Genomic DNA, 17,111 nt, shown 5'->3' on the forward strand with positions numbered 1-17,111 from the left:
TACAACTGAACAGTGGTGACATGCAGGTTAAAAGGAAATCCATGTCGACCTACTTGAGTTTTGTTAGTCCATCATCATGGACATGTATATACTGTTAAGTATCGTTAGGTCAGTGGGACACCAGATAGGTACTGGAGTGTTCTGATTCGCCGGTACTTGGGGAAAAGTAAATTCAGTAAAATCGAGGGATTCACGGATCTTCCTTCGTGGTGCTCTAACGACAACGACCGACAAACAACTAACGTTAAGCCACGTGACGTCGGTATAATCGATGATATCGGTGGAGTCAAGGCAGCCACCGATCTCGAGAGAGCCGGCTGCTGAGCTGATTGCCATTACAGGCTCCATGGCAATAGTCGGATCAGTAAAATAAAAAAAAAGATTATCCTCCTCCACCTCCACCTCCACCTCCATCATCATTCGTCTACTATTGCTTATCTAGCATTACGACTGCGAATAGTATCATACCATCCACGTCATTATTTACAACATACAGGGTTGGGTCACATACAACTGAGTAATGTAATCCTTCATCTGTGAACCCAGCCATGTGAACATATGTCAGGCCTGTCTTGACTATCCCTCGTTTTCCCCTTCAGCAGGAGCAAGAAACTGTTCATACAGTCAACGCCCGGAATTATTTATCCCAACGAATGAATTTTTTCCCCCGACTGAAGTGCACGACAAATATACAATGTTCCTGCCAAGGGAGCTGAAGCGGGAATTGCTGGCGATGGGTAATGAACAATAATCAATCCTCTCCGGGTCTTACTTAACATGCACAGAAGCCGACATGAGAGCTTTCTATTTTATTTATAGGCCACCAGTCTTCGGATTAGGATCCTGCACCCTTATCTCAGTCTTACCCTTACTTTTCTCCCCTCCTCCTCTTCCCTCCCCCTCCTCGCTAAAAATAGCTAGTGATCATCTAGGTGTGTATAAAAATATGTCTTCTTGCAACACCACCATCCTCTACACCTCCCCACCACACTTCTACCCTGAAAAAGCGAGGAAATGGCGACGAGCTTGTCTGTAGAACTACAGAGAATGTCATTACCAGGCTGTTGTGGTAATTATTCCTCTTTCCTGCTTCGTTACTCGACCCTGCGCCGTTAGCTGTCTCTATTTTTAGTATCAAGAAACATTTCCCCCCCCCAAAAAAATTACTGGTTAAAACCAGGAAATCCTAGATTTCAGGTAGCTGTGACAAAATGGATGGGTAAAGACAGTTGTGACTACAAATGACAAAATTATACCTGCGAGACTGCGATGCAGTTACACCTGTACAGGTTGTCTCCAAAGGTCACCACAAGTCTGCTGGCTTTAGTTACAATGGCTGACATTAATCTGGGTAGAATGTCTTGTTCACGAAACTATCAAATGTTGACTACAAGGAAAGTCGAGGTCAAAGGTTGTCTAATGATATATAGTTGTGGTCGACATATTTCACCGGCGGTATCTAATGTAGGTCTATAAAATATCGTTTTTATTTATTGTAATAGCCTCTGAATACATTAAAACGGTTTTCCTGTATCTAAATATATATATCAATGTCCCGTTGTCACGTCCACTGTTTGTTTTGTCTGACTTATTGCTGATTAATTGTAGAAGAAGTCAACTTGGCTCATTAATTGTTTTATTCCGCATGTTGTCTCTACTTCCTTGTCTCACACTTGTCTGAGCGCGACAGTCATTAATGAGCTCGATGGCAGGTTTCACAAGCATGTTGTTGTTTATTGTTGTCGTATAATAATGGTGGTAGATGTTGCTGTAGTAGAGGAGTTCTTGCTGAACGTTGTTTGTGTGTCGAAATTTCAATATCACTCGGTGAATCCTGTTTGTCTGCAGTCACTCCATCCTCTCGCCTTCCTTCCTTCCCACTGTCCTGTCTGGTCTGGCTGCAGTGACGTATGACATGGGTCGGCTTGCTGGTGACAGTGGTCGGCTCTGCTCTCTCTCAATGATATTATTGTCTTTAAATGCCGAGACGGATTTCCGCAAAGAGTTCAGTTAGATATCTCCATTTTTTCCTCCATTAAAAAACAATGACTGTCGCGGTCATAAAGCTTTGTGGCGCGTGTGAGCACGCCTCAGTGTAAATACTTGAGTATTTGACTCACAAGACTATCATCCACCCACACCCACCCCTAGAAAAAAGATCAGTGTGAGGTGTGCGTGCGTAGATGTCTGTGGGGGGTGTGCACGTGCGTGCCTGTGTGGAGAAGGGGGGAGTAGAGTCGTGTGCCTGCTGAATTAAAAAGAGTGTTTACACCAGCCTCAAGATCTTTGTCTCGCTGATGAATCAGCTCAAGACCCTCACTTTTTTCTGTTGACGACGAAGCGCGTGTGGCTGTGGCCAGTCCGGCCTGTGTCATTCAGTGCTCCCCATCCCCACCTCCCGGCCTGGAGGTCTTTAGCCGCTCATCTGTCCTTTTCTCTCTGTTCTCTCTGGTCTCTCCTGTGCATCCGGTTTTCTACGTGTCTTTGTTTTCCTGCTGTCTTCTGTTACGTCCTTCTTGTTGTCGCTCACTCCCTCGCCATGCCCCCGTGCAATCATATCCTGTTTACTGTTGTCCTGGGTTTTTTTTTTCCTTGTGAACGCTAACACGAAAATGAATTGCACTCACATATGGTATGAACTGTGATGGCAAGGGGTATATTTGTGTGTGTGAGGCTAGTTTTGAACGTGTAGAGATATGGTTGGTTGTTGATGCGCTATGTGGTTCTAACCCTTGCTTCCTTACAGAGCTGCTACTAGTGTCGTCTGGGATGTAAACCACCATCTCAAACAGTATCGAGAGCTATAAAGAAAAACAGATCATTCAGAAAGTCCCACCGTGCAGGTAGTTTCAGTTAGCAGTAAATCAGCAAACAGATCAACCAACAAACATTGATAATCTCCATGACAACCGAAACCAAAATAAACGCCGGGACGTCACTGACCGGCTAATAACGATCAATTACAACTGTAGCAACGAGAAATGAAGTGTCAACAGTTCAAAAAAAGAAAAAGAAAAGTCTCATTCATTCATCGCTTTTCAAGCCCGCTGTGCTTTATAGATGTATGACTAGGAAAGACAAACAGCTGTCTAAAGTTTATAGAAAACGTTTTTCTCCGGCACCCAACACAAACATGGAATAAGAAATAATTAGATAGGGGATGGTAGCTACAGAAAGTACAGGTGTGAAACTGTATAGATGACCTCAGAACGCGAGAGTACTAAATATGTCTCGAGGAATTGTTAACAACTTCATCAGTGTTAAAGACAGTGGCACCTGTGAAACTACTTCCCCTGGTCGTTCATTACCACAGTAAAGGTTTTGTGTTCAATCACTATTTTCACTTGGCGAAAACTCAGTAGAGGAAAAAACAGTATAAAGAGCAAGAGTAAAGATCTTTTCACTTATTAAACAAATCAGCCTCACATGAATAATTGACTTTGTGGCTGTTGCTGTGCATAGATAATGCAACTTGCCTGCTGGCCTCTGTGCACTGGAGTCAGACAACTGGATGTCCAAGAACTGAGAAATCAGATGACATGGCTCAGCAGTCTATACAACTGTCTACACAGCTTTGTCTATCTGTACAGATGTCACAGCATCAAGTAGTTTGAAAGGGTCCTACTGTCATCACACACCCTTTTGGCAGTCCAGATGCCTAAAATATGTGCTTAACCTACCCGTCAACTGTATTTATGCTTTGTCTGTTAGGTATGCCACATTCCTACTGCCCAAAGTCATTACAAAGCAAGGTAGAGATTACTAGGAGGGTGATTACATAATAAAAAGTTTATTTGCTCAGATTGGCTTCAGCCTACAAGATGGCTTCTCTTGATGTCTCGGCTACAGTACACTCCTTGGTTTCTGTAATCTTAGACTACATGAAGTGAAGCCCCTCGGTGGTAGTAACGTAGTATCAGATGTCGAGACTCCGCTGGTGAGGGTAGTGATGTGGTTGCAAATAACCAGGCTCAGCTGGCTCATATAGTGATGTGGTATCAGGTATCTAGGCTCTGTGGTGTTGTAGCGATAAGTTTCCTCTGGCTGTTGTAATACTCTGCTTTCAAATGAGCAGGCTCAGCTGCAAGAAGTTTTGTTTCCACCACGGCCATCATCGTCATCCTTTGATGCGATTAAGGCTCGCCGTGAATTATTCACCATCTTTCCGGCATTAACGACAGGACTTACGTGCAGGAGAGAAAGAGAAAAAAAAAATTAAGGGACAGATACGGAAACTAAAAGAAGGATAGAAGGTAGGAAATGAAAGACAGGTAGAAAGAGCTGGAAGGTGAGGCTAGATGATCCGTGGCAGTGCAAGCCACGTGACGTCACATTCCTTGAGGCGCGTGTGTTGCTAGCGTGCCGTCATCGTGCAACCTTGTCTAACAATAGCAACAAACTACACGTGCAACCAGTAGTCTGTGCTTACAACATAGCTTTACTGCAATCCTTACAAGCACCCAGAGATCATTCGGGTATCGTCTGTCCTGCTAGCTCGAGCCCGTGAAGATATCGGTATCACCATGAGAGCTTATAATGGACCTATTGCGCAATGGATCTTATATATCAAGTCGCATAACCCTTTTGAATCTGACAGGCATTATCTGCGATCCCATCAGCCCTCAAGTGAGATCTGGTCATTGTGAGTTCCCACTCACTCAAGATGGGGTGAGTGAGATCATTCAGTGCCCAGCTCGTGCCCCACGCCAACAGGCTGTTGCTTCTTTTTCATTCCTCGCCATCACTCGTTCACTAGTGACTCCGTGGGCCGACCCTGACCCTGACCCTGACTTCGCGCGTAGCCAAGCGGAAACGTGACAGTTTTATCATGTCACGGTGTGGCGAGTAATAACAGTGTTCTAATCAGCTGTTCCCCCTAATTACTTTAGCCGTCGCCGCGTGGGCACCCAGTGGCTTCACTAATAACCGCCCGCCACGATCAATAGCCCCCTCCGACCACCCTCTCCGACCACCACAGACCTCTACCACCTTCTACCACACCACCGGACTGTCACGTGCCATGCCGCTGGACGGACGCCAACAGGAGGTCGAGGGGCGGCAGGTCAGGGGTCACTGGTCACTCCCACACCAGGTGAACTGAGCGGCAGTAAGTCATCTCAAGTTATTGTCCGGTCGTGGTGCGAGGATAGAGTGACAATCATAACGATCGTGAGCGCAAAGTTTGAAATGCTATACAAACATAAACTACGACCACACGAATACAAGCTATGATCACATGGACACAGAAATATTTCTGATACGGTCATTCTTTGACTTTTTGTTATATTCTTACATTATTTCTTTCATTGAAACTTAGTTTTAGGTCCGCTCGGTTTTTTTGTCATGTAGTTTAAAGTTTGATGCCTGCGCCTGGTTCTTGGTCTAGCTCGCTTAAAGCATCTTTATTTGTGGAAGGCACTGCAATGCTCTTATCTTTGGAAGTGTTATTTGTCAAGATACTTCGTCTTGCTTTTTCTTTGTGGAAGTAGGACAGGACAAGGGAGGACAGCTCTCTTTCGCATAATGCATAAAGATGGCGGGGGTAGCAACTGCGGTGGCTGGCGGAGGGGACGTCCTGTTTATACACCAGCGCCCAGCCATTCCGTCTCGGCGCCAGTTCTGGTCGTGGACATTCATAATTCATAGATTCCACCTTCCTTTGTTTCCTCCCCCCGTTCCTCTCTCTCTCATTGCTTGTCCTTTCCCGGTGCACTCGATGAAAGTCATTTTGTAAGCGTTGGTCAAAGAAAAAACAAAACAAGACAAAGCATAGTTCAAGTCCGCAAGCCTGACTTTGCTTAATTAAGAGACTTTGCCTTTATGGGAAGTGGGAGGAAACAAAGACTGCCTTAGAAGGATGTATTTTACGAATGCATCTCAAGGAGACTAAAGGGTTTGCTACCATGGAAGTTTGTTTTTTTATACCAGGTCTGCCTGCACTCCACCAGCCACTCACCGTCTCCCCCACCCGCTCTTCACCGTTCGACCATCGAGTCTGCACTCTGCTAAATGTCTGATGAAGTCATGTCATAACATCAACCAGTCCTCTATTGAACCCTCCTCTTCTCTCTCTTGGTAAACAATTAGATGACACAGGGGCCTTACATATCGATTAGTCGGAAGATTCTGAATGTCATTTTGATTTTGTAACTGCCTCGACTACGATGTCCTAACTTGGATGTTTTCATTCTGGATGTAGCTTCACCATAGGTAAGCAAGCTATGACACCGATGTATGAAGCTCTGCATTGCCCTGAAGATGCGATGAGGTAACAAAAAACACATCAAAAAGACATAGTAATGATAATTAAGATTTTTTATGTATATGTGTATCACACAGAGAGGGAGATCAGTCTGTGCTTTTCCTCTGTTCTGTTTACTTTGTTTTTAGGGAAGGGGATGCTGGTATGGAGAAGTACGAAAAACTGACTGAGGTAAACATTCAGTATTTTTTAAAAATTCGCAATAGCTAACCCTAACCCTATTGGACACAGGCTATATATCATAAATCTTACCCAGCTGGCCTAACCCCGGTAATAAAATTGTGTTTTATTAACCAGAAACAAAATCACATCTTAAGGTACACGAGAGCGTTTGCAGTGGCAATAGATATGATAGGTGACGGTCCTCTTCACTATTTTCCTTGTCTATTGACCATCCACGTCTGGCAACAATCCTGTCCTCCACCATGTAGCAGACAGTGTGAAGAGGGAGTGAGAGGCGGTGAGGTGGGAGGAGGGGAGTTGTGGAGCAGCTGGCGCTGGAGGTGGTGCTGCAGTGTGATCCTTCTTTCTGTTTGTCGCGTACGCTCCCTACACGGGGCTTTCATCTGGCGGGTCCTGCTCGCACGGCATGCTTGATTCCATTTGATTTGTCACGTCGTCTGTGCCCAATCACATTAAGCACCAGAGAGCTCCATCACATTAGGACAGCGCGCGCCAGCCACCAGTAAATCCCGCGCTGCAGTCGGGGCTGATGGCGACCAGGCACGAACTACAATATCGCCGCAACATCTGCTCACTGGCACTCGTGAACACAGCATCCCCTGTGTGTGAGCTGCTGCAGCTGGCGCTGACCAGCATCAGTCGAGTGCACTAACCACTGACCAACACACCAGCCGACCATCGTTAGCGAAATACATTCCAATGACCAAAGTCCATCAAGTGCACTGAACACTGCTCAGCAGAAACGAAGAGAACAAACTGACCACACCACAATGTCCGGAAAGTGCCCACACTGAGCTGGCTGCCTATAATAAACCGAATATTCAATACTATAAATATATTTTTTTTAAAATACTCAAGATCAATGGTTCATTCTATGATATATAAATCATCAGTTAACGTGGGGATTGAAGGATTGGTCGGACGACAGAACTGAAATAAATGCTGAGCAGTAAGCCTCAGCCAACTGGCGCAGCATATTCATCAATTGTCCTCCTGGGGAGACAATTTTGTCAACGGAATTAGCGAATCTTGAGCTCATAACGATACCAGGATTGAACATTATTATCTTGAACGACATACACACTTTCATAATGATGCTAAAATACTTGTTTATAATGGCGCTAGAATACAACTATACTGCAAGGGAAGGACACAGAACCATGGCCCATTTGTGTGTAATAATAATAAAATACTAATTAGAAATGACATAATATAAAACTAGCCTCATATAATGATGAAATAATGATGAAATAATACGCACGTAACAGCTGCAAGTGCTCTGAAAAAAATGTAGGAATGCAACTGCAGCCGCAGGATGAGAACAAGATAACTGCTGTGAACAGTTTCCCCGACAACACATCAAAATGTCTTTAATAACAAACCCCGGTATCTGAGAACAGGTCGATACCAGGGGTAGAGGTCGTGCCAGGCCTCCCCGAGGTGCACGCGCCTGCAGGCAACAGCATACGTCCAGTCCACCCCCATCGCCACCCTTCACGTGTTAACCACCTTCTCCCGTCTGCAAAGATTGACACTACTTCAATAAACCACAAGACTAACACTGTTAAATAAAGTAAGTAAACAAGCACTTCATGCAACCACTTGCATGCTGTTCAAGACACATAATGTGTTGAAATATTGTCATAATGTATGTACAACGGTGTAAATTGACTGCCATCTTGTACCACAGTCAATATGTACAAGGACTGGGATTGTGTATAATTGATGGTCGTGTAGCGATTAAATGATTGTTCGGTGATTGTCACCAATTCGGTGAGGGGCTCAGCTGTTCTTTTCCAACATGTGGCATCTGGTTACAAGACCAGCTAATCTCCTGAGATATTGCTATACCTGCTGCTGCGGGGTAAAACACCAGCTCCACCCTCCATCCTCATCAATCTGTCACGAGCAGGCAATCTGCTGACGACACATATCCTCTACATGGAATGCATGCGTGCGATAATTTGTCTTGGAATCAGCACCTTTCTAAACATTTGAAACGATTTGCTACAAATATTTATTTTAATGTGCAAACAGGCTCAGAAGCGGCTCTCTCTAACAGGCTCAAACTAACAAGCTGAGAACCAGAGGCAGCATCCTCCGACTAACGGCCATAGGAGACAGGCACAGTTTGACTTGCACGAGCGGAAAAGAGTGCCGATGGATTCCGCACCATAAAACGCGGAGAAGAAACGGATCAATGTTTGTCGCGGGCCACATTGTTTGTACGAAGCATCGTTTGTCTGGGCACAAGCTGCCTGTATCTCAATCAATATCTATTACATCTCCCGCCCGTGCCGCCACACACGTCTACATACGCCAATAAACAACTCGTAGTCGTCGACTTCATTGTTGAGAAAAACAATCGATAGATGGTACGTAAACTCTTCCTTCTAAGAAATTAATGCCGCGGCATCCTCCCATTCTCCCCCCAGAAAAAAGAAAAAAGCCCCCTGGACCTGAGTGTGTGGATAAAGAGACGGAGGAGGCTGTGGGGGATGTTCAAACATGCTTGCTGGTGAAACTAGAGATTTATTTAGAAGGCAGTGTATAGTGTTCCTATGTTGCCCCTTCGTGCTTTTAACATTTTTTTCTCCTCCTCCTCCTCTGACGACAATGACGATAAAGATGCTGATTCTGAAGGGGGTCAAAAGTCAGCACGCGGTTCATGATGTCCTGTCCAGTGCCAAGAAGAACATCGTCCTCTGAAGACGTGGACAGGAATTGATAGTTTGCTCTGCCTCATCTCCACCAATTTTTCCCCCAGTTTGTGATGTTGTATTTTTCATGTTTTATGGACTTCTCTTTACTTCATACGGCAGTGCTTGCTGCTCCGTTGTTTTCTCTTCTCTCTCTCACACACACATGCTCTACAACTTTGACCGCAATGTCGGGAAAGCCCACCGGCACATCGCGGATTACGATATGCACTAAGTGTCGTTTGGTGGAGAGCTGCAAGCATCCCGGAATACATCACCTCATCGATTTGTTGCCAACAGTCACAGCATGCCACATCGGAGCTGCACCCAGTCACAGGAGGTCACTCCAGCACACTCCTGGGATTCGACACTCTCTCATAATCAGATCTCGCGCCATTACAAAAAGTTTCACATTCAAAAACGAACGAGAAAAATGAGCTCGGCATACATTTTGTGACCAATGTTGGACATCGACACGGCTGTTGTCTGCATCTAGGATGTTCTTGGCTGACGACCCTAGTCGCACGCATGCGCATTATGCATTCGCAGTCACGTACTCGAGGGTAAAAAGTTTCACGCACCTACCTACACATGCACATAATTAGCGCGCGCGCACGCACTCTCCCTCTCCATCAAGCAAGGCTGAGCTGTAACAGAGAAGCTGTGCCAAACCACAGAAAGGCCACGTATCAAATGTATGTACGTACATGGAGAAGAACCCATGCAAAGGCCAGCCGGTTCGATACCCGCCGGTTTTACCCTTGATGCGTATATAGTTATGTATGGATGAATGTGTAGATAGAATGTGGATATCTATGTGTCTACTAGCGTATGCGTATTTTGACTGTTGTGATTGTATAATTTAATTTGCTTTCTGTTGCAGATACAACACAACTAGACACATCACACTACGTACAGATGAAAACATCACAGAAAAGATGGGTAAAGGACACTCCTTTCAACTCAGAATGTTAATCTCTCTCTGGCGCATCCATCCAACAGAATAAACATCTACTTTCAAACCACAGGAAAACGGACTGCATCTCCTAGCACTGTATGGTGTGTGAAGTACACTGCATGTTTGACGAGGACGTTAAAAATACTTAAAAATAATTATAAAAAAAAAATCTGGCAGTTTTGTGACGACTGTTGCCTTGTCGTGCTCACAGCAGGGCGTGTTGTTTCCTCCCTCACGCGCGACCTCGTCGTCTTCATCGCCTGTGTTTACCCAAGGCTTGGGCAAGTCACTCCCGCTAACAAGCCGTTGGACTATCATATGCTTAACCTTCCTACTCACGACGCCATCTTGGCAGCCGTCTTCAAAAACCTCAAGGCAGTCGGGTGTACTGTCAGGCTGCCTACAACCTAACGGTCTGACGAACGAAGACAATGAGAGGGAGAACAATGGAACGAACAGGAAGAAGTGGAGGAGATAGTTGAAGATATTTTTTCCGTTAACTACATTTCAAATGCGAAAATAAGACGTTTGGGTGATCGTTGTTTCGAGTCACGCGTCAGCCTTGTCCGTGCCGAAAAAAGTGACTTAAATATAGTCTAAACTGTTTATCTGGAAACCCGTTATCTCGTCGGAGTTTGTGTCTGAGCGGATTTCCCCAGAGGTTTCCCTCTACATCGTCTTTGTGTCCCCACCTCGCCCAACCAAAAAACAAAACAAAACAACCAAAAAAACAACAAAACAACCAAACAAAAAATAAATAAAAAATAAAATAACGGTGTATGTAATGTTATATATCTGCATTACAGTTTGTGGTGTTTTATATGCGTGAAGGATTAAGGGATTAACCAGTACTGTTTTTATACCATCTACATGATGACCAGACTTGAAGCAGTGAAAATACTGACGGCTGGGTCCTTACACAGCACAGACCACACCGAGGCTGAAAATGGCCGCCGAAGACAGGGGGAGGGTGTGTGTAGGGAGAGGGGCACAGCTCAGAGGGGGTGGGCAAGGCGTTGAACATGGCCGACAGCAGTTGCCTTCGTAGCTACAAAGCGGGTTGGCCCTGGCAAAGCTTAGGACAAACTAATCGATAACAAACCTTTCCTTTTCTCATTACAAGTGAAAGAGACAGATCGACGTAGCAGGCGCACGTTCTCGGGGGGAAGTGGGAGGGACTTGAGGGGACAAGGACTCTCACGAGGAAGGGGACTGAGGCTTAAAGTACTAACTTGCAGAGTGAGGACTGACAGCGACAGAAAATAGATATTTAGAGATGTGCATCCATGCTCACACCAACACGTACGTTGAATAAGTTGTCAGTGTTTTGAGACGAATCAACAATTAAGCTAATGTGTCATGGCGAGGTAGTCCATCCTTGTAAAGCCACATGTTCAGTTCCATTAACAGTGGAAGCTGTATAAAGTATTACAATAATACTTGTACACAGAATTCACAGGCTCTACACATGTACCAAGTGTGTCACAGGCAAACATTCAATGTGCTCAAAGTACATGTCAGTCTTCAGTCAGTTGTGTGAGCTGTTTGAACGATAGTTACGTATTCTAAAAATTTTATTTAAATGTCATGGATTGTTCACATCATTCTGTCTCGATGAATAGTTTGTGATAAAAATAAAAAATCAAAACTGAGATGAGAGAAGATGATCAGAAAAAAAATTTCTTCACTAATTACGAAAATACGGATTGAGATGACTCAAGAGGACAGTAGTGCTAGGCATGCTGGGATTGTACACGTTACAAAACTGTTAACACACTGAAGTACACGACAGAGTCATTTGTAAGTTCATAATTTTGTATGGGGTTATAAATAATAAAATGGCCCTTGGAGGCTCCCAACCCCCTAAGGAAACGATTTTCGCTTTATCACTAAGGCCCCTGAAGAAAATTCTAGTAAGTATGAAATTCTAGCCTGAGCCTTCTAGTGACAAGCAGTTTTATGGCTACTGATACATCGCGACCTCAGCCTGGCCAGTTTTGCTATGGAAAGATATACAAATCTTTGTGGGAGATCAACATGGCTGTCATGCTGTGCCTGTCTTTGTCACATTAAGTCCGCCATGGCTTAAATCCGATAGTTCTCCTGAGATGAGGGCCTCGGTCGAAGATCTAGATACCGATCTGGGTCAGCAGGAAATAACCCAGCGGAAGAAACTGGTTGGAATGATACTAAAAAGCTTCCAGCAATTTTGGTCTGCAAATAGCTACCAGCATTTAGACCCATAGTGACTACATACCCAGCTCCACCTTGTTACCAGTCAGACAATTCATGTGATCCGAAAAAAAAAACAGGAGAAAAATTTAGAGAGGATTTGTTAATAATGATTATATGGTGGTATAAAAAAGTAGCTAAATGCCTGTTGTTAAAAAATACGGGATGATGCAACTCTTACACCAAACACACCATTCCGTTGAGCTGGTGTGCGGTACGTGTACGCGTTCAAAGGTGGTGTGCGGTACACACACCATTACACTCTTTTGTTGAAGGTGGAGAGCTGTGTGGTACACCCTCAGGCTCTGCTCAATGTGTGGAGTGCATTGCCAGCTGAAAATGTGGTAATACCACGTGCATGCATGTACACGCCTTTTCCAAACCTATCTTCACACACCCCCACCCTGCAACCCTCCACCATTAAAAAAAAAAAAAACCCAAAAAAAACAAGGGAGGGTGGGAGAGACATCCAGTTTCACGTTCTGTCCGTTTAACGTTGCTTGCAAAAGGTTATTTTGCCTGCGTGGATACTACAATTGTGAGAGCGACATTGGGAAAGGCACACACGCCAGCCCCACTTCAGCGCTAATCAACTGACGCCAGGCTACAACATTCCTCTTCCCCTTGCTTTTCGCCCTCGAATTCCAACCTCCCCAGCGCAATACGACCCCCACCGCGCTATCCTCCTACCCCACCCCACCCGATCCCCCCGCTGTCATTTTTGCGGAAGCATGAATCCACCCTCCATCCACCTCTGCTTCAATCCGCTCTGGAGGCGAGTTCTGGCAGCACGGTGCAGGGGAACCCTGCTTTTACTTGTGGCCAACACACGAAAAAGCAATTCCAGGCAAGTGGTGAGGGCTGTATGGAGTGAAAGCTAACGAGCAGTTTTATAAAAGTGCTGACATATATATACATGCGCACACAACATTAATTAGCAACACAACAGCTGTGAGGTGAATGGAGAATGGTGAAATTATTAACCATCAACAACAGTTTTCAGCTACATGCACCTATGGTTTGTGATACACATATTTACCTTTCCATACATTCATGCACGCGCGCACACACACTGAGTAAACGTCAGAAAAATGGTTTTCAAACTGTACTTTTATATTTATTACCAGTTTAGGCATGACATAATACTCAGGTCATCAGGTTTTTTTTTCACTTCACAGGAAAGAGCGCCTGATATCAGTAATAAAAAACTCAGTTATTGTACTGCATCATCTGATCTCTCTCTGTAGCAAGGAAAAGTTCACATTTGAATAGAACCTATAAAAACAGAAACACATTCGCACTTTACAGTCAATCACATAACTGACTATTTTGTGTAGGGAGTTTTTTTTTTCACGGCATATCATTCTTTTCAAACAATTCAAAAAGGAAATATCTATCACAGAATATTGTGGTACGCAGAGTATGAAATGAACTGAACCGGGGATGACGAATGCCAGTACAATCCGTGTATGCTGAACATTACATGAGAGAAACTAAACAATCATGGGTTGAGCGAACGAGGGTTGGTGGACGACATTTTTCGCGTACGTCGATTGTGGAAGATAACAGAAAGTTTCGCACAAGTGCCTTTTGAAGCGATCACAATTCAACACACACACTGAACCGTGCTCAGTTCTTGACACCCACCCTCCTACCGAGACCTAGACTGCCACCGGACGGACAGGACACCAACGTCGATGGCGAAAAGAGAGGTTAGCGGGGAGAAGGGAGAGGTGATGGCGGCGCGCACGCCATGCTGATTGAGTGAGGCTGTCAAGGATGACTTCGCTCGCCCTTCCTACCAACAGTTGACAAGCCTTGCTGCTGGAGGTCGGCTTTCCCTAGTCGATTCGAATTTTACTTCCCCTCCCTGCATAACCCGCAAACTGTTACGCTTTCAACGTAAATTATGTTTACTAGACTTCTTGGTAATGTCACCCCAAAATTTCAGCCCCATTAGCTACTACTATTTATATCTATATCCAACCCCTTTAGCCCCTGAGGTAGATTTCTCAAACGTCGAGCCCTCTGAACCCTTGCAGTAGCAGAATACTTTGTCTAGGACCACACGACACGAGAAGTCTCGAGCTGTGGCCTCCTGGTCGACTTGAGGCAAACCCGACCCCATGTCTGGCGGGTGGTGCGCATCCACTGCTTGCCTGCCACGTCGCGCATGCAGACGACATGACCTCTGGCGCACAGCTTGTACACAGCAACAAGTCAAAGCACGTGACATTACAAGGTGCGGATTCTCGACAAGACCACCACCTTATCTGAGACGTTTCCTGTCTAACCCTAACGGAAACGACTGGATGAAAGGAAGGTGAGACCCACTGACAGGCTCTCCGGCGATGTGCAGGCTCGACCTACTCACCACCCTGAGGTCGCGCGCGACTTTCCGTGATCTATTTCCGTCACAAGCCATTTAAAATATTGAAATGTCCTCAACAGCGTGTATGCCAGAGCCAGCATAAGCTGATTGAGACTACACCATAAACTACACTCAGTCCCAGGAAAAGATAGCTGTAGCGTTTACAACGGGGGAGATGTGGGTGTGAACAATGGCGGCAAGAGGCTTGACTCGTGTTTGGCCTGTACTGCTGCACAGGATGTTTCATTTTACTTCCACTTTTAATGCAAGCAAAACCCGTTCTGCACTATAACCTCTGAGCGCAGTTTTTATGATCTTGAAAGCATTTTTTAACATGGTGGTAGTAAGTGAAGTCTGTTAACCTCAGCCGTCTGTGCGTTTGCTGTATGTGAATGTACTAAAGGTCAACTGCTAAAACACATTTGCCCCAACTGACAAATGAACACTACAAGAACGTCCACAATATAGTATTTCTTGCTTTCGTTTTCCTAAACATTGTTGAGCGATTCAAAGGTTTTGGTTGGTAATTAGAGGCAAATGGGGTTACAGTTCAGTGTGCCCAGATGGAACATAGTCCACAAAACACTACTACCACCACCGCCACCAGAACATCTAATACATAACCATGAGTAGCTGCCTAGGAAAAACCAAGGTGGGTCTATAGGCGAAACAAGTGTTTATTTACACAACACCTGCGACAAGTTATATATTCACACAGCGGTAACAAGCAGTTCTATGCTCAGTCTTCTATGTAAAAGCACCAGTCACTGAGAATCTATGAACAATCCATTATGAGGATTAAAAACAGGTCTTGTGCATGTGACTGCAGCAATGCAGTCAAAACTGGAATCACAAAAAGTGAATGATACTGAAACGAGCAAGTGCTCGCATTTAGCAACTGCCATTTTGTCAGCTGAGGTTGCTGTCAGAAAGCATCTGCCCAGGAGGTGCAGCTGCTGTCTCACTGGAAACAATGGAATACAATTCTAGAAAAATCATGGTCAGCTGACCTTGCTTGCCACACTCAAATATTGTGTGTGAATACTTCTTCACCAAAAAGATGGAGACCTACAACTGATGTTATTCTTGTTCAACAGGCAGTGAGTTGTGTTTGCTGCCTTAGGCAGCTTTCAAGGACCACATATTTGTCAGCAAAACATAAAAATGATTTGAATGGCTGCCTTGTCTTTTAACTTTGCATAAGGCAAACTAAAATAAAAACACAAAATGTGCAGGGTCAAAGAAATTCTTTGCAAAATCTAAACAGTTCAAGTCATTATCCAAGCCACATATATTTTTGGCTGAAACACCACAAAATTCCAAATGTATTTTCTGACTCTCCTTATTTTCACAATAGAAATTTTCCACAATTTAATTACCTACATACACCACCAGTATCTGTTTCTGTTTTCAAGTGCTTGCAATGAATGTCTTTATGCCACACACAGGAATGTTTTACACTGTCTTCCTACCTGAAGTCAAGCTCCATTCCAAATATTGTGGTCACTACACACTGACAGAAGGATTTTCTCTCTGAAATGTAAACTTATTTTTTATGTGATAAAAGACAAGGTAGACCCAACTCCATCCTCCATTTTACAAACAGTAGTAGATGAGATCCACTGATTTCACAACTGACAAGCACTACCATGTGCAACACAGTAGCACATGGGAACAGCATTTACCATGCAGAGCTCAAGTCCTACAGGACATCCTGCTCACAAGGTTAATGACAAGGTGGTCAACTTTCAGTTTGTGCAGCAGCAGTCTTCAATCTGGTCTCTTGTGCTATGGGTGGCAATTTCTTGTACTGCCCTGTACACAGTATATTCTTGTCTGTAATAACTTTCATAGTGTCATATCCACAATGAATTTGTGAGAAGTCTAGGAATCAGGAGTAGGCTGCAAAACCATGGATGCCAACCTTCCACAAATCCAAGATCCTTTGATTTATGAGCACTGGTATTAAAAGTACCACTGGGCGGGCTTCAATTATTCCAAGAGGGTGTTCACTTAAGCATAAAGGTCCACTTCATTAATTGAACTTCTGCACAGAAGGCTCTAAGACCTGCTGATGGTCCTGTATTAAAAAAAAAAAAACACACTGCATGTTTCAGATACAGCAGTTCACTTCAAATGCACACAGTAGTTCAGCACATTTCACTTTAATGCTGATGACCAGTCTGTTGAATTTTGTACACAAACGTAAAAATAAAAATAATCACGCATGATTACAGTCTGATCTATTCAAGCTCTTCAGTTAAGCTTTTCTTACTGCCAGATGCTGATACTCTCTTGAATTCATTTTTTTTCCAATAGGTTAGCAATGCTGGACTGGTTATTACAAATACTGGAACTAAGTTTTGAAGGTGAACATTTATCAGGAATTTTCAATAACATGCCAAC

Source organism: Pomacea canaliculata, linkage group LG13 (genome assembly GCF_003073045.1).
Source record: "Pomacea canaliculata isolate SZHN2017 linkage group LG13, ASM307304v1, whole genome shotgun sequence".
NCBI classification, from domain to species: Eukaryota; Metazoa; Mollusca; class Gastropoda; order Architaenioglossa; family Ampullariidae; genus Pomacea; species Pomacea canaliculata.